General features: G+C 38.5%; 1 protein-coding gene across 4 annotated transcripts in view; it reads right to left on the reverse strand.

The window, feature by feature from the left end:
* Positions 1–24056, reverse strand: part of LOC127938756 (signal-induced proliferation-associated 1-like protein 1) — a 79564-nt gene extending 55508 nt beyond the window's left edge. Inside the window, exon 1 of one of the 4 annotated variants that reach the window (XM_052535597.1) lies at positions 23731–24056. The gene's annotated coding sequence lies outside the window, so the exon portion shown is untranslated. Of the gene's footprint in view, positions 1–13541; positions 13637–23730 lie in introns of those variants that run through there. The other 3 variants (XM_052535599.1, XM_052535600.1, XM_052535598.1) reach the window with 3 other exon arrangements.
* Positions 24057–24260: the final 204 nt, after the last annotated feature.

A 24260-nucleotide genomic window follows, 5' to 3' on the forward strand; every position in this document is an offset into this window, starting at 1 on the left:
TAGCACAGTAGTCCGGTACCAAAAGGCTGTAGGGTGTCCCATTCGTCATTTTAGCTTTCAGAAGGTTGCTCATGAGTAGAGTTGCTCTGATTGATCGGCTACCGATTCTATAATTGCTTTGGGATGTTTGATCGGCGGTCTCTAAAAAGGCCAATCTAAAAAAAAAACGATCTCAAGCTGAGGTTTGGCACAACATGCAGTGGCACCGTCTCAGTCTCTATTACGCAGCTAAAATAATAAATGGTGAAGGTGAGGTACAATTCATATTTCTTCATTAAATAACTTCTAAAGTAAATTGAAAACATTCTGTGAGACATAATTTCACAAACAGCGTAAGTGAATCACCGCACACTCTCTCTTTCTCTCTAAAAATGCACAAATGTCTTCAATCACGTGATTGTTTCTGCACTATAAGCAGGCTGCATGCTGCACAGTTTACAGAGGAATTGTCACTTGCACAATCGAGGCAGTGTCACATTATTACTAAAGTTTATAAGTTGCATTTCATTTTAATTCTTGCTAGTGTTTAAACCATTCAGTGCTCAAGTAACCTCCTGGAGACAGTGACACATAACACCAGGTTTACACATACTCTGTTTGCCGTGTTTATGTGGTGTGTATTTTTTCAATGCCCACGTTAACAGATTACAGCGTTCACACTGAACAAGCATCATTTTATTAACCTAAGTATAAGCCTTTTGGAATCTCCATTTGTGGCGGTCAGTTTTGATATAGTGAAGAGCCATCACAAATAACTCAAATGTATAGGAAACACTGGACACTGCTATAAGTCAAATGGCCATAGTGACAACAAAAATGAAAAGATTTCACACATATTACACAGCCTGCTGCTAATAACAGCTTAAGAGTGTGATGACCACGAGCCATGACATCGTGGAGGATATTGTCGGATCTATAAACACATTTCATGAGGAAAGTTAACGTGCACGTTACAATCAGCCCAGAAGTTTCATCTGAATTGAATGTGTTTCTACTTTCACATGCAAATGACTTATTACAGTATGAATAAGATAACTTTCTGGAATCAATTCTAGTAGGGTAAAACTTAATTATGTTTTCGAAATGGACTGTGTAGCCCTGCCATTAGCTAAAGCTGTGAGTGAACAAGCCGCTGCTGCAGAGTGTGAGCTGCTCCGTCTCTCACGCAGTCTCAGGGGGACTGTAAATTGGCCTAATCTGCAGATTATTAAAAAAAATGCCAAGAATGGGCCAATCAATTGGCCAGCCGGTCAATTGATCCAAATCTAGTCCCTAGCATTAACCTGAAATCAGCAGGTGCTCCATTACTATGTGCACCACTGAAGTAATTTAGCTGAAGCTACCCACGATTAGGCCATCCTTAAAAATATTTTGGTTAGCAGTAACAGTAATTTTTTCAAGTTTCAATGTAAAAAACAAAAAAGAAGAATTTTTTTGATGGTGATGACGTCGGTATGAATTTAAACAAATTAGCATATCGTGACGTCACTGACTGGGTCTTCAACCCGTGCCTTCGGGCGCATCTTTGCAAACCTAATTTTGTATAGGCTATATAGACCACAAACAAATTTAAATCTTTGTCAAAAACATGTTTATTGCATGAATTTCAGGTGAGAAAAAATAAGGTACTGTTTTACTTGCATCCACCACTACGTATCAATGCAACCTACAAATGAGAGAATGTTTACTTTGCTTTCTTGTGTTGTCACTTTTGTGAAAAAAAAAAGTTTTATTTGAGTGACGAATTTTAATTGAATCGATTGGCGATTTTTTTAGGCTGTCAAAAAAATTATTGAGCCTCAGAAGAGAATCAAAAAGCTTTTCTTCAACCTAACTGAAATTATGCATTTAAAATTTGAATACAATTCGAATTTTGATCATATTTAAGTAAAAAATTCGAATGTAGTTTTTCAGCTATTTTGACAGCCCTAGGCGATTCTAACCCGAATCTGTAGCCTATCTGTATGCATGAGACTGTATGAATACCGGCAGAATTCACATTTCTGTTGTAAAAAGAGAAACAGTGTGCAGAAGTATGCCGAAGCTGCAGTTGCTGTGTGACGCCTGTTCAAAAAAAAAAAAAAAAAAAAAAAAAAACACCTGGACGCGCTCCGAGAGAAGGTTGTTAAAATAAATTTCTTATTTTCGTTTTCTAAACTTGTGTTGGTTGATTCGTGCTTGATTTGTACAATAGATTTTCGAACATAAAGTGACAGTCGACATGGTCACGGTTTTAGACTAGAGAGGAGAAGGTATGGGAAAAGATCTGGGCACAGTTTTTCCAGAACTTCGTGCCAAGTTAAAGCGGTGTCGAGCTGTTTTAATGATTTTTTTTTGTATGTATTATGGTGCCCGAACCCGTATGACTTTGAACAGTGACCGCGAACATTTGGATTACTGCAGCCGCAGCCATCATTACTAAGCGCGAACCGTTGACTCTGACAGTGAATGAGAGGAGACGAAGCGAACACACAGGCCATAGTGTGACATCCGTGTAAACATAGATAACGTCACTGCGTTTTTTTTTTTTTTTTTATTAAAGAAGATAGCCTTCATTTGTATGTAGGCCAAGGCAATTTACATATTTACAATACTTACTTAAATATAATTAATAGTATTTTAATGCATTTGTATTCGTTGTTTGAAGAGTAAAAAAAAAATTGGTCGGTCTTAACACAAATTTACAATCGGCAAGTCGGTCGGACTAAAAGCAAAAACAAAACAAAAAACAATTTAGTCGGTGCTAAATTGACAGGGTCGGTCGGGTTAAGGCAAACAAGAATATTTTTAAGGATTGCCTTAGCTCGCCTGTCCCGAATCAAATCAAACACAGTAATGCTACATTTCAGCCTGGTGCAGTGAAAAGGCATAGCATTGTTTAATACTGCACCATATGAACACACTCAAACTCGACATGAAGTTACTTTTGAGAGCATTCTGAAAGAATCTGGATCTGAGGAACACTTTTCCCACATTAAACAAAAAGGGATAGAGCCAGCTTCTTTTGCGGCAGAATTCCAAACGTTACCGGAATGTCGAACCTCTGCCCAAATACAAGTCATAAAAAAGATAAACTCTACATGCTCTTCTGTGAGGTCTAAATATCTGCCAAGTGAAACTGACTGCCAGCTCTCAATAACAGGATATTCAGTGCCCAGACTGTTCATCTGTCTCCGTTTAGTTCTTTCATGTAATGTCAGTGATAGGACTCAGAAAACAACCAGAGAAGCCCAACACATTCAACAGTTCCTGAAGTTCACTACACAATGAGTCAGACTGAGTGATAACATGCAAAACGATACAAAGCACCAAGACAAGACAACACCCAGACAAACAGAATGGGACGTCATGCCCTCACAATTTCCTACAGGACACACAAAATCCCAAAACCCTGGAAGTAATCATCATCTTTTTATACCTCTTACATAAGCATCCCTCCCTGATATGCCCCATGAAACTATTTGAAGTTGTAATATGCCAGAAGGTGGAAAGGAATTAATTGCATGTTTAAAAAGAATACATTTAATTTGATGTGCCATATGTAAATTACTGTAATACCCATGCTCGACTCTAGAACAACCTCTTACTTATGGAGAAGAAAACACAAAGCATTTAACATAAAATCAACTGAGGACCTGTGGTAGGAGCACAGACATGGGACCTCTGTACACTCAGCACCTTAGTGGGCCTTCCTGGGGAGACTAACTGAAAAGAAAAGTGAAATTGAAAGTGATGTGCCATACAGCCAAGTATGGTGGCCCATACTCAGAATTCGTGCTTTGCATTAAACCCATCCAAAGTGCACACACACACGCACACACACACACACCGTGAACACACACCCGGAGCAGTGCATGGGCAACTATCTATGCAGCGGCAATCAGGAAGTAGTTGGGAGTTCACTGCCTTGCTCAAAGGCATCGCAGTCGTGGTATTGCAGCCCCGAGTCTCGAACCCACAACCTTAGGGTGAGGAGTCAAACTCTCTAACTCTCGAACCACGAATTCACCTTCCCCTGTCAAGTTTAAAAGAATACATTTAATTTGATGTGTCATATGTAAATTACTGTAATACCCACGCTCGACTCTAGAACCACCTCTTACTTATGCAGAAGAAAACACAAAGATTAAATGATTTGCTAAAAAAACTGATGTGATCTAGGTTATGTACAGCTATGTGTCCACCTGCATGTTGTATGACAATTATTCACATCAAAACTATACTTTAGTTTTGCTTTGTTTGGGTATTTATCTCTGGTCTTAAAGTGATCACTCAGTATGTCATCAATTACTCACCCTCAGGTTGTTCCAAGCCTGCATGACATTCTCGAGGGTGAGTAAATGGCAGATTTTCTATTTGGGCTGAGCTGTCCCTTTAACTCAATAGCAGGTGCAAACACCAAAAGACATTTGAGAAATTCTTTGAGGTGAAGAAATCGATGTGTCTATCTCATTTGAAGGTGAGGCTTAAAAGACGAACAGACATTCAGCTGTTTTTCACTGCATGCCTGGGAACCGACTGTACGTGTTGAGGAGGAAGCTGTTATATCTGGAAGAGCAGTGAATGCGAGACTCAGCCAGTATGGAATAAATCAGCCCAGCCACAAAACAAAGTGGACTGCCGATGCATGAGTAGCGTACTTACAACTCCCACAGCGGCCTCGAGGTCCTCAGGGAGTTTGACTCATTCTCTATACAAAAACTCTTCCTATTACATTCTCATAAACACAGCTACTGAAATATTGCACCACTCCTACCAGAAAGATTGAGCTGGGTTTTCTTTCCAGGATAAGCATCTTAATAGATGATTGTTTAAGCCACAGATTAAACGTTGTTTTGGAAAGAATTAGCTTTAACTCATTATTTCTTTACATCTGATATTATATATAATCCCAGCTGTAGCAGTAGAAACGACAGGTGCGATCCTTCATTATCAGAGTGCACTTAAAGCACTCTTGCACTCACTATTCATACAGTCTTCTGATTAGGATTAATTGGACACATCCAGAATTTAAGGTAATTGCCATATGATGCATTTGCATGGGGTTAGAATTTTTTGTTGGCTAGATGCTGTGGTGGTCAATACCGTTGCGGTGTGATGGAGACCCCCTGAGGAACCCTGAGGAGAGGGGGAGCCATGCTAATGAAAGCTTTAGGTCATTCCATTAACCATGGACTGGGCCTAATTAAAGCTCAGCCTTCATCCAGGCCTGAAGTCCTGCTGCTGTTTCACTTAGCTGCTATTGTTTTCATGATGTCCTCTGTGACAAACAAGTGGAGCTGCAGGGGTGATGCCACAGCACCCAGTGGATACTCATTTACAAGAGAGTTCACTACCTAGAGTGCTTTTTGCTTCATTTGCATGATTGTGTAAGGCACACAAACCACAATTTTAATAAGCTTGGCATGACAAAATAACCTTTAGAGTTTAAGAGCCAAACAAAGTCTGTTCAACATTGACTAAAATGGCTAATTTGCAATAGTTTATAACAGACAGTGACAAGAGCTCAGGCTTTCAAGTATCTCATGATACAACACACATTGTGATTATGGTTGTCAAAAGTACCGACTTCGGTACCAGTTTGTACTGAAATGTAAAAAATGAGATGACACCAGCATTTGCCACTATCATTTTGAGTGCTGATGAGCAGATTCTTAAGCACCTCGCAGTGAAGAGCATTAAATGATGATCATTGTAGCCAATCACAGACATATCTGTTGGCCAATCAGAGGTGTTTAAGAATCCACTCAACAGCACTCAAATTGCTAGCGGGAAATGCTGGTATCATCTCATTTTTCCATTTTCAGTACCAACTGGTACCGAAGTTGGTACTTTTGACAATCATACTTGTGACACATCATGATTCAATACTTTGCAATGCATCACAATACCATAATTGGATTGTGCGACTGAGACTCAACGTGTTTGCAGGTTTGGCTTTTATTTCAGTCTTTAAGTGCACTGAAATACTAGACTTTATTATTTAGGCAAACTGTTTCAATGCACAAATAAATATAAATATCAGTTCAAGGATCTACATGATCAATACAATATAATGAGATAAATTAATGTGGTTTTTAATATATGATGCAAGCTTATTAATTTTTCCCCCCTAATTTCAAACTGCCACCATTTGAATGCCAGTTATGTCAGGCTCAAAAACTGGTTCATTATTATTGCATTTCAAGATATCATTGTCACCTTCTGCAGAAATCCTCATTTTAAAATACTGCTTGCATTAACTTAACATCTTCGCATTTATACATAGGTATTATTATTCAGAAAGGAAAAAGTAAACAAAACAAAAATCAATACAATGCTAACAAATTCAGACCACAAAATGCAAGCAGTTTTCATAACAAGCCAATACATTAATATTTGTTTGGCAGGCAAGACGAATCATTAAAACCTTCAGTGACATGATCTGTATCCTCCCGTTTCCAAGGCAATTAAAATGAGACTGACAAGTCCATGGTTAATGACTGTGAGAAATGTTATAGTTGGGCTCTTGGGTAATCCCAGTGCAGTGCAGGTCCACGGGGCATAAGCCATGTGATTCTTTGACAGATGTACAGCTTTGTGCCAAAAAAAAAGCCCTAAAAGAAAGGACTAAGCCTTTCCTCAAATGCCTTCATCCATGCAGCTAACATCCTAAGAAAGGGTCAAGTCATTCCCTGACTTCAGACATCTGGGCTGCTCCATGCTAAACAAAACAATTAACTGCAGAGGCAGGCACTTCTCAATACATGTCTGCAGTGAAGGAACACGAGGCAGCTCAGAAGCACACCCTGCCTCAAGGAACAAGAAGTTCATCTGAATAGATGGCTGTTTCCGTGAGCTGACTTGGCAGGAGGGATGCTGACAAAATGACTATGCTGCTGAGGACATCCATTTCAGAGCAAGGGGATTCAAAGGTGAAACATACAATTTCCATGGCACTAACAGCCCAAAATTGCAACAATAATGACTGTTTACTGGTAGCTACAAAATTGGTTTGCCAAAAGTACCTAACCATATTGCTATGTCAGGTTGCTCAAATAAACAGTAATGTTCTGAACTTGCATACAAGAAAAGAATTTAACACAGAAAGTGAAATAGTATTTGTTTCCATTTACCAGCACAAGTACATACAAACACATAAACAAGGACATAATGACAAAAGAAAATGACCAAGACTTGATTGTATCCATCAGGAATGGATTGGATCGTGAAAAGTGGGTGATCTGAAATCAGCCATTTTGCTATTATGATTATTTTCCTAACTATTTCAGAGTCATTCCAAACCTGAATGAATTTATTTCTGTTCATCACAAAGGATGATATTTTTAATTATATAGAAATATTCTGTACGTCATTGAGATCTAAATGTTGTTTTGGAAGTCATACTTTTGCAAAAGATACAAAAGTTGTCATTATGGCAGTCCCCTTAAAAATGCATTAATATCTACCATTTAGGTACTATTTGTACACTTTAGGTAATAATATGTACTTTAAAGGTAGTAATATGCACAATTTAGGGGTAAATAATATTATAAAAAGTGTACCCTTTGAAATTTTACCACCACAGTGACAGCCTTTTTTAGTACCTTTTTTTCAGAGAGTGTAGATCAAGGGTCTCCAAACTCAGTCCTGGAGGGCCGGTGTCCTGTAGAGTTTAGCTCCATGAATTTGAGTAAATTGAAAAAGATTTTTTTTATCAGTACTGGTGAAATTTTTTAGCAAGACTGTATTGATTAAACCACCATCCATCAGTTTTATAAAGACTGTTACATAACTCCAGCTCTCAGATGTCAATACCATTAGGGTCAAAGCAGCACATATGGTCTTTTAATACAGTGTTTTCAAGCCCAGGTCGATGTGAGTGAAGTTCAGAGAGCAGCAGGGTAGATGCACTTAAACGTCTCAGCGTGTGTGTGTGTGTGTGTGTGTGTGTCTAGGTGAGAAGTCTTGGGTGCTGCTTCATTTCCCACTAATGCATTTCCTATACTCTTTCAGTCAGCTAGGGACAGCAAAAATGAGATCTGAAGCACAGCTCAGAGATAAAAATAACCAAATGATGGTTCAAGTGGTACTACATGTATTTCCTCTTCCTGAAATCTCTATATGCAAATCTGTTGCTTTGATTAGGGAAATACTCAATGGCATCATTAGTGACGCATCATGTGAGGAACACAGCTCACGTTCCTCCAAGTTGCCAACAAATCCTACAGAAGGCTCAGCAACAGACATTTTCTCATCTAGCACTGTCTATACTGAGATCAGAGTAATGTTGCAGGCACACAGGAGAAAATGACTGCTAATTACCATCATTACACAGCAAGGCCGTTACCGCCACTGCATCCTCGTTTCTACGGCAACAAGACAAGCAGAGGATGCTGCCGCGCAGTTTTCAGCCACCTGAGCAAAAGTCAGGCAGGTGTTGTGAAATTAGGAATCAAGCCAGTGAAGGAGAAACAAAGTTTTGAACGTTTGTCACCAGATGTTATACCACAGACCTGCTCACAGTGATTTTACATTATAGGCACTCTAACAAAAACCCATTTAATAGGCCGTATTACAAACTCACTCCCTAACGGACTGTTACTGCTATGTGGGTACCAGGTGAACCAGGCAAAAATATTAAGCTCAATCACAGAGTAATAGCTCACCTCTCCACAGCTCAAGCTGCACAATTTAATGCAGCGTTCATGTCTGTAAGCACAAACAGTACAGGACAAGTTTCTAAGTTTGTTCAAACCCCTAAGCCTACACTGGTCAATGGTAGGTTACCTAAAACAGTGAAAACCTTCAAAAAGGTTTCATAATCACAAACACATTGTATGTAACTGTACAATAAAATACAATCAAATTAATGATTTTTGCAAGTAAAATCTCACAGAAGTCCCTGTGTGACACTTCACATATGATCATATTTTACATAATGGTGTTTATTCTCATTTTTGTTATAGTAATGTGCATTACAGTGTTACATCATATGTGTTCTTTCTGCAATAACATCTATGCATTGGCCATATTTTATTGACAGACCCCTTACAATGAACTTATGTGGCTTTCTTTTTTAAATCAGTACAGCACCTAAATCGATACAGATTTTGAGTGCTCAAGTAAATCAGGATATTAACATATTATTGCTTAAAATATATGGTTAGAACTTGTCAAATTTACAGGCACTAATATGCCATCCAGTAATAGCTGAAATATTGTTATTGTGTTTTTATAGGGATTTTCTGGCAACCACAGCTGCCTTTTTTTTTAAACTGGAAATTTAACAGGATACTTTGTAATAGTCTCAACAAACTAGTATTAGGTAACACTTCCATTTTCCCAGAACTGAGTTAAACTTGTTATTTGCAGCCTTGCTAGTTGACATGGTGATTTCAACTCTGTATGAAAAGACAGGCATTGTGAGGTAATGATGAGAATGATGCCAGGAGTTCAAAGAGAGTAAGAATTTTAATCCAGAGAGGAATGTGTCTCCATTTATCAACATCTGAGATTAAATATGAAGGAAAACTCAGATAGTGATTTAGTATTTCAAGAAGTAGCTTGTATAAGGTTCATTATCTATATTAAGCAGTACAAAAGATATCAGAATGCAAGGAACTTTATGCTCATCTGAGCTGAACCTGTACTTAACCTGTCATGGTAATCTGCTTCTCTCTCAAGTGAGCCAGTGCAGTCAATCCTGTACTTTTAATTTGATAACTCATCAATTATACCTGCACACTCGGTTTCCATTAAAGAGCCAGTAAGATGAAAATTCTAAGCTTCCTATCACTGTTTATAAGTCCTCTACATTAGGTTTAAATCCATCCAAGGTTAAAAAACATTGTCATTTTGTCAAAATATCATTTTAAAATTATCTCAATTCTCAGAGATTCCCAAACGGTTCGCGCGAAGCTGTTCAAAAGATTCAGTTTCCTTAAACCCCACCTTTCGGTAGCATACTGTGTTCTGAGTGGTCAACTGACATAGTTTTGATTAGTTGTTCCGCACACAACTTCACGGTAAACAATGCATCAGCATCTGTTTGGGGTGAATTATGTCTTATTCCTCTTACCGCGAAGCAAACAGTAAAATAAAAAACTTGAACAGTTTCGCAGCTTTTTCTTCTGTGTGGGTGTATTCAAACCGCGTGCATCAGTTTGAATCTGAATAGTGCATTCAACGCGGGGGTGTGGTCACATTAGATATAACGAAGGGAGACATGAAAAACAGACATCGCGTTGTTTTCATATGGATTACTATCACAGAATATCTGTTTTCGGCAGCACTTGTTTAGTTTTAAAGTACACATGTCAAGTTTTCTATAGATATCTCTCTCATGTCTCTTCGTTGAGTATTCACGGAGTTACACTTCATTTTAATGACGTGTTTGTAAATGAAGATCAGCGCAGACAGCACACATACTGATAAGATGCTCGGGAGAAAATGAACACATAACTTCATAATCATACTTCGCGTTGTGATTCGGAGATGCTCGTTGGTCTAAATAAAGTTGGTAATGAACCCTCTTTTATGGCCAAACGCTTTGAAAATCCCGCCTTGTACTCACCGAGATTAGAAAAGAAGTCATCATTGAAATGTTGTGAACACAACAAGGATTTGTTGTACTGCTCTGGTATTGTGGTAAGAATTAGTTTTAGCCATTGGTTCTTCTGATCTTCATTCTTTGGCAGTGAAAATAAAACAAACTTGCCTTTACAATTAAAAACACACTGTCTCCTGGACATGATGCTATCACACCAAACAGAGCGTCTGTGTGGGGGGGGGGGGGGGGCAGGTCAGAGTTCCGTTTCTCCCAACACGGTAGCCGGAGATTATTATGCAAAGTGCTCCTAGTGACGTACATAGAGATGGGCAAAAGATTTGAAATCTATAACGACTCGTTTCAGTGATTCAGAGTCGACTCCTTACTTTAGAAGCCAATAACTTTATAAATCGTGTACTTTTTGGTTTAATTACTTTGCACATTATTTACACTGATAGACATCTACATCATACACTGTAATACAGCTAATTTTTGATTTCCCATCTGTGTGGCTCTTTAAAAGAATCATAGGTTCACTAAAAATTTTCATACAAGATCAAGGAGTTTAATCTGCATTTCATAAATTGTGCTGGTATTGAGATACAGGATACTTTCAAAGCACACTTACTAAATCAATATCACTTGCTTTCATTACTGATTTGATTCAAGTAATGTTTTATTAAAAAAAAAAAAAAAAGGTGCTATTTCACCTAGCAGTTTTAGGATTCCAGGAACCATTGGGTTTTTAAGTGGCTCTCATTTTCTGAGAAAATGCCCTAAACTAAACTTTCCTGAAGGCATCACCCTTACAGCTGACAATGAGTTGTCTGTGAGATCCCTTTTATTGCTGTCTTTGGTTTCTGAATTACAGTAACCACATAGCCAGAACCACAAACACATCTGTTCACAACTCTGGGGCAAAGCAACAAAGCCACAAGTAAATGTATTCCACAGAGAGCAAACACACTTAAAATCACCCAAGGGAAGTAAACAAATGAAATTTGGTCAATTGCTGCTCTGAGTTTTAATTGACTGGCCATTAAACAAACAAGCAGTTTAGCAGATGTTAATTTGTGAACTTGAACTAGACCAATTTTCAGTTATTCAGTTCAGTTATCAGTTATCAGATATTAAACAAACAAACAAAAAAACTATCAATGTATTCAACAAAATATTTTCAATTAATTATTGAATTTAATTTATATATCAAATAAAAATCAATCAATAATATCTAATGAAATGTATTAAAAAAAATTAACTTATTACCTGGAAAAAACTACTGTACTCTGCTATTACACTGCATAACTTTCTATTGTTTTCAAATCTGTGCTACCTTTGGCAATGACAAGTGCTCCATGAGTTTGACGTGCCTCACAGCCACTTTTCTAGCAATTATCCTAAAAGTGGCTCTTGTAGGGCATTGTTTCATGGTTCAGGTACTGGTTACAATTGTTTGCATGACAGATCTTCTTTGAAGTAACAATAGAAGTAGTAGCATCACAACCACAACAGCTGATCACAAGATCTGAGTGCTCTTCCAAAATGGCAGCTTTCTAGACACCTTTCCAATTCTCTGATCAAAGCAGGTTCAAATCATTCACTAGAGCCCAATGAAAATGGCCCACTTGTTTTGAATGAGTGTGCACCAAACGCAGCTTGTCATCAGAGTGAATCACTCTTTTCAAAACATCTGAATGACAATGGAAAAAAACAGTTGCTCCTAGAATAAAATCCCAGAGGAAGTGATCACAGATCACATCATATTCTTCATGAATATGGCTGCATTAGCTACAGAAAGACTGTTACTAGTGGGTAAATTTACCAACATTAAAGGTAAGGTAGGCCGCTTTTGTAAAGGCTGGCAATCGCAAGCTAGATCAAGTCTGCAAAGCCACACCTCCTCCAAAACACATGAACGTGCACAGCAGACCAAACGCTAACCAGCGTCATGATAAGAGACGGCGTTGATGGAGGGTTGAATGCAATGCAGTCAGATTACCCGATATCTCATTCACCGGTGAAAATACATTACAGTACAAAGTGCATAATATTACAATAATAACGCCTTTCATTCTCGCTGGAACGTGCTGAAGATGTATCAGTCTATGCAAAGGGTGTACAGAGGTATGCAAATACATATTTTGACAGGCAGTACGGACAGCCTATCTCAGCCTTCTGACCGAACATTTTGATTGGATGAACATTTTATGGTCCTACGCCTTCCACAGATGCATACATTTAGGCCACTTAACTTTTAAAATAGCGATTGTTCTTAGGATATGAAGAGATTAGGGGTGCACGATATACCGTATATCGGCCGATGATTAATGCGCATCTCATCAGTTAAGCCGGTTAACTAATCAGAGGTAAATACCATCAGGTGCATGATTTAACACGGAGCAATTGTTACTACACTGAACCGTTGTTAACTGATAAGCTGCGAAGATCCAAGCTGATAATGAACGAAAGACTTTCAACAAGCGTAACAAAAATAATTTTTGAACCAAATCACCTACTCTCCTTTAAAATGTATTTTTATTGTTTTATTGTAATGTCAGTAGTACAAGTATGTACTACTTTTACAATGTGTATTATTTATCCATGTGATTTGCACCAAAATATCCCTGTTTAATTGTCAACAATAGTCAAATTATGTAAAAGGCATAACACCAAGATACCAAGAATACAGTCAAATGCTCAAAATTAGACTAACCAAGCTTTATAAAGCCTACAATCTTACTCTCAGCAATATGGGCACATCTCTAAACAGCATGTCCCAGTTAGATCTAAAGTGTGTCCAACAACAAAGATGCATAGCGTTTCATTCTACCCTCCCCAAATAATCATTAACCTACACTTCCTGGTGACAATATTTGCTTTGAGTCACAGAAAACCTAAATTCACACGTACACAAAAGTGTGGCTAGGGGATGCAAAGGGTACTGGTGCATGCACATTTAATTGTTCCAGTGTTTGCTGGCCTTTGCTACAGCTCAAAATGATGACCTCACCTCTATTGAGTCCAGATCCCTCTCACTCATTCCACATGACCAGCCTCGCCCATGACCCTCTGCTCACACCTTTTTAAAACAGCATAGCAGACTTCCTGCTGGAAGAGTTACAGGGTTTAAAATAGTTGCAAAGGCAACAAAAAGAACAATTTGAGAAAATCGAATTGTCGTCAGCAGCAAATGAGAAAATTTGATTTGAATCGATATCCACTTTATCAGACTGTATCTCTACAGTGCATTCCAGCATTTCCTTCACAGCTATTCAGCATCCTACACAACAACAAACCTATGACGTATGAAACAATAAGAAATGACTCATATGAGGCAGTTCTCAAATTGAGGTTTTCAGTTTGAATCAATTTAACAACTGACTCACTGAACCACTAGTCATTTATATTCAGGTCAGATTCCAGATGTAAACGTGCATTTAAAGATATCGTTTACATTTAAAGTATTCACTTTTTTTACATTTTGTTGTAGGCTAATAAATGGGTTATAAAAAAATGAATTTTCAATCATTACAATGCATCATCCACAAAATGTATTTGTGCATATAAAAAAGTGCTTCTCAAAACATTTCAATGTCTAGAGAAATTAAAATGTTTTCAGTTTGGACGGAATAAGAAAGATCTGGCATATTCTGATTTAAGCAATTAAATGAGGGGCTAAAGAACACAACGTTACTACCAGACTGCCACGAAAGCAGTGTTGCATATGACATTGAATTTATTTCACATGGAGATATTCGGTTTCCTGGCAATACATTCACTTCAATACATTCAGCCAGGAAGAACTCGCCAGTTCAGCCAGAAGTTCTGCTGAAATCAGCATATCAAAGATAAAGAGTAATGTCCATACACACAGAACAAGAAAAAGTACTGAAAATAGACTGTTGCCAACACAAAGTTTAGTAGTCTATTCGCACAGCTACATCTTTAGCCACAAAACCACTTAGCCCTGGTGCAAATCCATTACAGATTTATCATTGACATTAACACTGCTGCTGAAAGTGGATTAAACAGTAACAATATCACAATAGGCTGGAGATCATTAAAAGCAGATTAACACTAAATACAATAATCTTATATAATGGTGTTTGAAGGAGGACCTTAGTAAATCTCAGTAACCTAAATCAAATTATAACTCAAGTGGACCTTTATCTACTTGACGAAGCAGTGAAAACACTGCTACAAGTGAGGTCAACCAAAACACAACACAAATTGCAAGCTCACATGTTACTTCACCTAACCATTAATGACCATCTAATAACCACAGAGTCTGCTGCTGTTTCCTCTGAGCATGCCTCATTTTACTCTATACCACGCAAAAGAAAAACTATCACAACCACATATAAAAAAAAATGCGAGGTCATGTGCATAAAATAAAATACTAACAATTGAGGAGTGGGGAAAAAACATACAATTATACCCCAATGAAAAGATGTTGTACCCATAATGGAACAATTTATGGAACAAAAATCTGAGTCTGGAATTGAAAATTCTAATTTAAACCAATTCCCTTCTCGAGTGGCAAAAAGGTTTCTAAAGCCAATGTCTTTTTTTCAATTCCAGACTGACCATCAACGGTGCGACTGTGGAGAGAGTGAGCAGCACCAAGTTCCTGGGTGTGCACATCACAGAGGACCTCTCCTGGACTGAAAACACAGCAGCACTTGCCAAGAAATCACAACAGTGTCTCTACTTCCTCCGCAAACTGAGGAGAGCCAGAGCCCCACCCCCCATCATGTATACCTTCTACAAAGGCACCATTGAGAGCATCCTGACGAGCTGCATCACTGTGTGGTATGGCGCCTGCAACGCGTCCTTCCGAAAGACTGCAATGCATAGTGAGAGCAGCTGAGAAGGTCATTGGTGTCTCTCTCCCCTCCCTCCAGGACATTTATGGAAACCACCTCGCCCGTAAAGCCCTCTACATCACAGGTGATCCCACCCACCCGTCACACAGCTTCTTCAGCCTGCTGTCATCAGGGAGGAGACTGCGGAGTCTCCAGGCCAGGACCAGCAGACTGAAGGACAGCTTCATCCACCAGGCTGTCAGGAAGCTGAACTCACTCCTGAACTTGTGATAATACCAGCAATTTTTAAGAATCGGCTCAACAGTGCTGATAATTTTAGTGGGAAATGCTGGAACCATCTAATTTTTTACAATTCACTACTAACTGGTCCAGAATTTGGTACTTTTAACAACCCTGCTAATGGTTTCAAAGCTGCCTCACCCTGTGTTTTTTTTTAACTGCCTGAAGAGACAGATTATATGCATGTTGTATAAATTCACTGACAAGCTGCGCAAAACCACAATCATATTTTGAGCATGATTTAACGTGCACGATTTTCTGTGGCCCTGACCTCTCGCAGTTTGCTATCCAAACCAATCCAAATGCAGCGTGCCTAAATGGCACACGAGAACAGAAAAGACCGGGCATATGCCTACATAACGGCAGGTTTACACACACTGTTTTAGGGCTGAAACGATTCCTCGAGTATCTCGATTACAAAAAATTATCGAGGCAAATTCCTCTGCCTCGAAGCCTCTTTTAATTTATTTTAAATCTCTCAGGTTCTTTCGCAATTATTTTTTTATGTGACAAAATGCGTTTACGTCACCCACAAAGCGGAAAGAGACACAAGCGCTGCGTCCGAAGCCGCATACTGCCAGGAGTCAGCAGTGTTTTGATTTGAGTGCGAGGGCAAACGTAAAGAGAACGTCGTGACGTGTGTTCATTTCAAGATAGAGCTGGCATACCACAACTAAGGCCCTATGATTCCGCGATGCAGAAAACGCGGATGGAATCGCGGAATCCAGTCATAAAAACGGAATTTACAGTTTAACGCAGATTGGCGCGGAATTTGCCAAATTTTAATGAATTCATCAAAAATAGGTCATTGCACTTACATCAAATCACGATATGGACTTATATCTGTAAATATTAAGCCGGAACAGTCTATTTAAATATGAATCCTGCATGTTCTGCGTGTCTCTGTTAATGAATGGAGCAGAAGCACATCTTCATTCATTAAACACACTGAAGCGAGCGTGATGCTCCAGTGATTTCAGCGTCTCACTAAATAAGTACGTGGACACATGAACAACATCTCCAGAACTGCTCTGACAGTCACTTCATGAGCATTTGACAGTTTGATTAGAGTAAAACTAGCGTCACATCAGATACACAGAACTGTAAAGGTACGCTAACCCGTCAAAATAAAAGTCTGGTTAAAAACTATTGTTCAGCACAATGTACATAGCCTACTACTAAAAAAAAAAAAAAAAACAAATTCCAACATTATTTTTTTTAAGGTTTAATCACACATTTCTTCCATGTTTTATTTTTAATAGTAAATCCCCTTTGTTTACCAAAAAGTTAAGTTTGCTTAATTTTTAATAATTAAAAAATAAATTAAAGTAATGTTTTGCGTTTAATGTTTAATGTGCATCTCAGAAACGGCTTTATTTAAAACCCCAACCAATTGGCACTTAAAAGCACTTAATTCATCTGTCAACTTTATTGTCATTGTTCACAGTACAAGTACAGACAGAGAAACAATGGGTAATAATTAAATGTTTATTTTTGATGTATGCATTGCATTCTATGCATTTAAAAATAGTTAGTTGTTAATTTTAAGAGACCCAGGAGTCTAATTTTCTCCTGAATAATTAATATTGCACTTTAAGCAAAAACACATTTTATCCGATTACTCGATTAATCGATGGAATTCTGGGTAGAATACTCGATTACTAAAATATTCGATAGCTACAGCCCTACACTGTTTGTGCATGCATGGCAAAGAAAGAAAAAAAAATCCCTGGACATGGGATTTATTTATTTTGTCATATGTCTAAACATTTTGTCACACCTTTATTAAATTATTATTTTGACATGTCTGTTCTAGAGACATGTTACTTGTAACTTTTTAATAAAGCTCTTATTGGTTTTCTTTCGGAAATATATTTCAAATTTATACTGAATGCATTTATGACTAGGGCTGCACGATGTGTCGTTTAACATCGATAGTCACATCGCAGGATGTGCAATGTAGGCTGTCGTAGTTGATCTGTTATTCATTAACTGATTAAAATAGAATGGTGATAGATTTTTTTGTCCATATTGCACAGCCCTACTTGTCAGTGAACAACGGCTGTGTAGTTAATGCTGCTCCATGTGAAAGTGTTGATGATAGTGATTTACTGCTTATTACAGAACCGGCATTACTGCCAAGGTTCACATTAAACATTGCATGTGATTTTTCATGCAGCTTTAATAAATAATTTCCTAATTTTTTGTAACAAATATTATTACAATTTATTCAAACTATAAAATAAGTTTATAAAAACATGCTTTTCCATGTGAATGTTCAGTCAATGCAATGTATAATCCACAAAATGTTTAATGTTGCATAACGTAACGAGACAAAACAAATAAATTAAACAAACTAATTGTTTTATTAATTTCACCATCACAGCCATCACATCCTCATCAATGAATGTCAGATCTTATTATCTATCCATTTGCAGTAAAGATTTACCAGAATTCTATTCTGAAGCTAGTGATTATGTCATTTAGTCAACATGGAAACTTAATATTTTATAAATCACTGTAACCACCACAACCACAGTGTGGATGCAAGCCACACTGAGAAGAACATAATGCATAGGAAGAACTGCCTGACACTTTCCACTCCATTACAAAATATTCCAAAGAAGTGCAGTTTAACTAACCAGAAAGCTGTTAAGAAACCACACTATGATTAAGGGAAGTGAACATGCCATAAAAATAACATGTTCCAAAAGACACAGTATTCAAAATGAGATTAGGTTTAAAATAGATCAAAAGGAATCTTGAAAGGCTTGGAGAATATGACATTGACAAGCTCCCGTTTATTAAGCCCCCAGTTATTTCATCATGAAAGTGGATAAGTTACTCTCCTAAATATGTTTGCTCAAGACATTGTGTCAGTCCCTAAAAAAGTAAAAATATACAATCATATATTCCTTTATTGGAAGGTGAAACACCACTGATAACGCATCCATGCAATCCTAACTTAAAGTGGTCATATGACACGATTTAAATTTGTCCTTTCTCTTTGGAGTGTTACAAGCTCTTGGTGCATGAAGAAGATCTGTAAAGTTGAAAAGACTAAAATTTAAAATCCAAAGAGATATTCTTTATAAAAGTTAAGACTTGTCCACGCAATCCTAAAATGCCTTGTTTAAACACCCCCCACCATGTCTACGTCATTGTGTGGGAAGATTTGCATAACACCGGCAAAATGTTCATGCAAAGAAAGGTGGTGTAACTTTTATTCATGCTGTAGTATTGTTGTTGCCACCGCCTCCATGTTGCGGAGATGCTGTGTGTATCGTTGTTAAAGCTAAACCACTTTGTTTGGCCTACCAAAAGAGGACAATATCCGCTTCATCATGCTTAGAACTGATCCATGCTGGTCACTGAGTAAATACATCAACTTTGCGCTGTGAAACACCAGATCGGCTTTCATCGTGGATGAAGCGGAGTCCAGCCCCAGGGTCGTCACATGTGATTGCCGCAAGTTATTGTGCCGACATTTCCATGCTCTGAAACATGACGATGACTGAAACAAACTGTGATTGGTTGTTTGACATGTTGGCCAATGAAAGCTGCCATGGATTGCAGACCTTCAGCCATCAATCTGAAGGTCTGGCTACGCCAGACTATATATATGAGTTTTAAGCAGCATAGAGTAGTGCTTGTTTGTCATTTCTTCGATCACAAATGCAGAAAATGGTTTTGTTTACGCGGTGCGATACGCAACGCAACACGTAAAAACACATTATAAATCATTATAATCAGTAATTATGTCCCCACTGGATGCAACAAATGCCTCGTTTGTAATGGGCTTTATAGTTTTTTTGTTTTTTTGTTTTTTTTTGCCATCACGGTGTGTTAATGGCGTAACATTTCCATCACACGCTTGAAGTATTCAGCCAATCACAACACGCTGGATAGCTGGCCAATCAGCGTACACCCCGCTTTTCAGAATGAAGAGCTCTGTAAAAATCGATGTGTTTCAGAAAGGCGGGACATAGAGGAGCAACAATAATGATTTTTTTTTTAACCTTATACCGCATTAACACATTGCATTAAACCAAATACAGAACATAAATGTTCTTTTTGGCAACATCATATGACCCCTATAATGTTTCAGTCTGCCAAAAGGCATTAGGCTTTTAGTTTACTTTTTGAAAGGAAACAATTACATTACTTCTGAAAAGTTCAATATTGAGAGTCTTGAATAAGCTGCATGAATCAAAAACATAGTATGAATCCTGCATCTCAAATTCCACAGCGCTCATTTCTCACCTTCAATTTTCAACAAACTGTCTACATAACTAATGGCTACATAAATCTGAGGCTACAGCCTGCATTAAGACGGAGTCCAGAGTGGTAGAGGAAACAGGACAGTAATTAAGGAGTCCAAAAGTAAGATAGGTGCCTTCAAAACTAATTTCAGCATTTGGATTTCATGTTAACACCCTTCCTCTCTAGAGCAAGATGCTGAAAATCTCTGTTCTCCTGTACGGAACAGAACAAGCGCTGTTAGGCAGATGGCGAGACAGTTGGTGGGAATATCAGCGATAATGCAGATACATTGTGAACCTTCAACTGTTTCTTTGCCATTCATCAGATCAGCAGCTGCTGCTTCCAGGAAGATGTGAGATTAAATGAGGTGGCAAAACAATATGCTGGAAATAAGTATGGTTTAAAACCACCTGTGGCTGATTAAAAAAAATAATTAAAAAAAAAAAAATAATAATAATAATAATAATAATGTTTTCTACCAACTTTCAGGACTAACTATAGCAAGTTGGGTGGGAAAAGATCATTTTCTTTCCTTTTCCTGTTTGTGACTTCACTTATTTCATTGTAACCCATGGGCACTTATTTGGATTTTCCACCCAAACAAAAAAATGTCAGTTCAATTACACACCTTTATCCCACTATAAACCCATAAACATTTTGTTCATCTTCAGAATACAAATTTGAATTTCTAATATTCTAATCACTTTTGTACACTCATTGAAAATCCAACCAAAACTTTCACCCATCAAAAAGTTATTTTAACATAGTAAAAAATAATCCCTATGTGTGCACTGTGCATGTGTATTAATCAATGTTTATATGTGAATAAAAGCCTAAATTAAATCTGTTACTCATAAAAAACAAACATGGAAAATTTGGTTGGATTTTCAATGGATGGTCAAAAATGAAAGATGAAAGAATGTGGAGTGAGAAATGATTACAGAATTTTCTTTTGAGTAACCAACTCTTTAAAAAGTTCATTTGGATGTGTCCAGTAGCTAATTGTTTCAGATAATATAAGTTGGACTGGACAAACCCAAAAGCTGAGCCTCTATCTATATCTTATAATATTATATTCCAGTGAAAATTAAGTCTTAAACATCAAAAAGAAGGACCATTAGATACTGTCTGATGTATTGGATCACATCTGATGAAGACTTGTTACAGAATTAGATTTGGATGTTGTCTGTTGCCAAATCTTAAAAAATACACTTGCATAACCGAACAATGGACATGATTTTACATAAACCAAACTTCCATAGCAACAGCATATAACAACAACAGGAGAGGCTTTTAAGCGCTCAAACTCACACATATTTGTTAAACCTGAGGCAATGATTAAAACGCATTTGCCTAACCTTAATTCAGCAGTACCTATAGAATCTTGAGCCACTCTACATGTTAAAAACTTTTGATAATCCCACAGCTGCCAATCATCCACCCAAGCGTCTTTTTCCCCTCGCACATTTCCTTTTCTACATGTTTCACAGCATGTGCGTGCCCACCTACACACTCCCTTTCAATAGGCTACTTACTTAATATTGGAAATGCGACACTGCCTGCAGATAACTGCATCCTTGGCATTCTTAGATAGAGGCTGGGGACAGAAAACACTAAATCTAAGTAAGGTTTTGAACAGTAGGAATATTTGCTTGCTACTGACTTAATCAAAATCAGGTTATTAATGCAGCATTGTTTACATCTAAAAAAGATCTGTAACAGGTGATGTCCAAATAACAAAAAAGAAAATGGGATCCATGCTGTTCCACAGATTTAACAACAGCAAAGTGAACGTCTGAAGGTGGTCAACTGAGGGGGGGAAAAAGCCTAAAAGTGGACAGATTGTTTACTTTTAATCAGCCACACCAAAGCCCCTTTCACACTACCATTCCGGCAATACAGGGGTAAAGTGTTCCTGCAATTGGTCCCTGATCACTAGATTTGGCACTTTCACACTGCCAGTGATGACCCGGTATATGTGCGTGCTTTCACACACAACCCTTGAAGATCCCGTAACGACACGTGACATCAGCGCGTGACGTGTAATGTACGAGTCGACAACGCTAGGCACGTTATACTTTCACTGAAGCAAGCAAACGATCTCGGCGTCAGCGCAGAAAGTAACTGATCTCTGCTTCATTACAGTTTGCACATATGTTTTCATCACGAATGTTGATCTTCCTTCAAAACAGCCGGTAAAAGAGTCGCACGATAACGCGCGTCATCACTTCGACACGGAATTAGATCTGGCTTTTGTTCACAGCGCTCGTACCGGGTCGAACCCCGCAATGTTACTAGGTCCCCGACCCGGGTTCAATTCGGTAATCAATTCCGGGACGTGGTTGCTTTCACACAGAAGGCGACCCGGCAATGTTCCGGAAATATTGCGGGTCCGACATGCAGTGTGAAAGGGGCTCAAGACAACACAAAAATAGCTGCAGGCCTTTCAAAGGACACGGCAACATCAATATCTCAAGGACATGATGAGTCCAACACAAAGTTCCATCTTGACCATCTTTAAGATCTGATGGTCTGCATCTTCCATACATCTAAAGTTAAAAAGGGAATGCGCGAAAGCACCTCGATCAGGGACCTGCTCTTCAAATCCACCCCCACACAAACTGAATTTAGAGTCTGGCCAATACACAGTGAGCCCACACCACCCACACAACGAAGAAAAGACATGCAAATGACAAATCAGTGAAGCCCTTACAGGGAGAGTGAAGTGCCATTAGTCAACCTACAATACAGAAGTCACAATTCCGACGTGACAAAATGTTATGCATAACAAATTCAATGCAATCTACAGCCCAGTGACTCCTCCAGTTGGACACCTGATATGAATCTCAGCTAATGCAGCAGATTCCATAGATATTCAGTTCCATAAATTGCATCCGGAATGAGCCTGTGATGGGTAGGCAGCTGTCTAGTTTTTAGAAAGCCTTTGTTCTCAAATATGATAGATCAATCGATAGATAGATAGATAGATCGAGAGAGAGAGAGAGAGAGAAAGATAGATAGATAGATAGATAGATAGATAGATAGATAGATAGATAGATAGATATCAATTAATGTGCAAAACTGTTCAGATTATTTGTGATTAATAAGGATTTTTTTTATTCATTCATTCTGTAGAGATTGTACTCAAAAAAAGGATCAACTACATAGATACATTTCTTTTCCAGGGCTCGAAATTACACTTTAAATTTTCACAAAACTGAAAAGATATAGGCTATTATTTACCAGTGGACCTTAACCAAGTCACTCCCCGCTAGTAATGAAAACACAGGAGTAGGATATGTATTTTCATGAGTTACAAACCATATTATTGAATTCTCTTCTTGACTGATGCAATAATGAATAAATGTGCATGTGCCATGCACAATCCATGTTGATGAAGTTGCTCGGCTGTCAGCTGTAATCGGCTGTTTCTAAAATCTTCCCACATCTGGAGTTAAGACCAAAACTCTTCAACTATAACCGCACCATTTTCACCTTGCTGGCGCTGTCTTGTTTATCAGACTGAGATCAAATAAACACGACACACATAGGACTATGGGTTTACATTCCGACTGCTATCAGTTATAAAAATCTGGTCACGTTCACTGCAACTTTCTGATCAAATCTTGTTTTGATCTGATCATCAGGTGAAACTAGATCATTCGTTAACCGTCGCAACTCGCACGAGAGGTAACGTTACAACAAGGAATTTTAGCGCGTACACAGACACGTTTTCTTCGAAGAAACACATCCGTGGACCCTTTTAGAGATATGCAAGCACGGTCCGGAGTTGGCATGCACAGTTAAATCACAGACATCTCACGAACTCACCTTCTTCCCTTCTCCAGCTCTCGCTGCTCTCGTGCGGTCTCTTCTCCCACAAAATCTTCTGATAAAAGTCCGACACGAGCGTCTCTCCGCCAGCCGAGTGCAGTCTATGTGCGGCCGTTATTCCTGCTGTTTTCCCGTGTGTCGCGGGAGAATTTTCACTGTATTGCTGTATCTACTCCATGCAGCAGTACCGTTGGCCCCAGCGTCTCGTTCACAATTATTCAACTTCGAAGTTCATACAAAAGTTGCAGCTCCGCCTCGCGCTGCAGCTGCTGATGAAGTCACTTCAAGCTTAGCTTACAGGGTTCTCGCGATAGCTGAGCGCTGCTAGAGGGGAGCGTGATTTGGAAGCTTATTTGGATCTCTGGGAATGGGCCCCCCACTGACTGGGTTGCCGTGGCAACAGCGCAATTTATGTGCTGCACGGTTTTCACGCGACTGTTTTCTTGGACAAGAGTAGCAGGGTGGACCTGTAGGCTACAACATGTGCTCTGCTGTCTTGTTATTTGGGTAGCATTTGTGACGTTTTA

Source organism: Carassius gibelio, chromosome A20 (genome assembly GCF_023724105.1).
Source record: "Carassius gibelio isolate Cgi1373 ecotype wild population from Czech Republic chromosome A20, carGib1.2-hapl.c, whole genome shotgun sequence".
Classification (NCBI taxonomy): Eukaryota; Metazoa; Chordata; class Actinopteri; order Cypriniformes; family Cyprinidae; genus Carassius; species Carassius gibelio.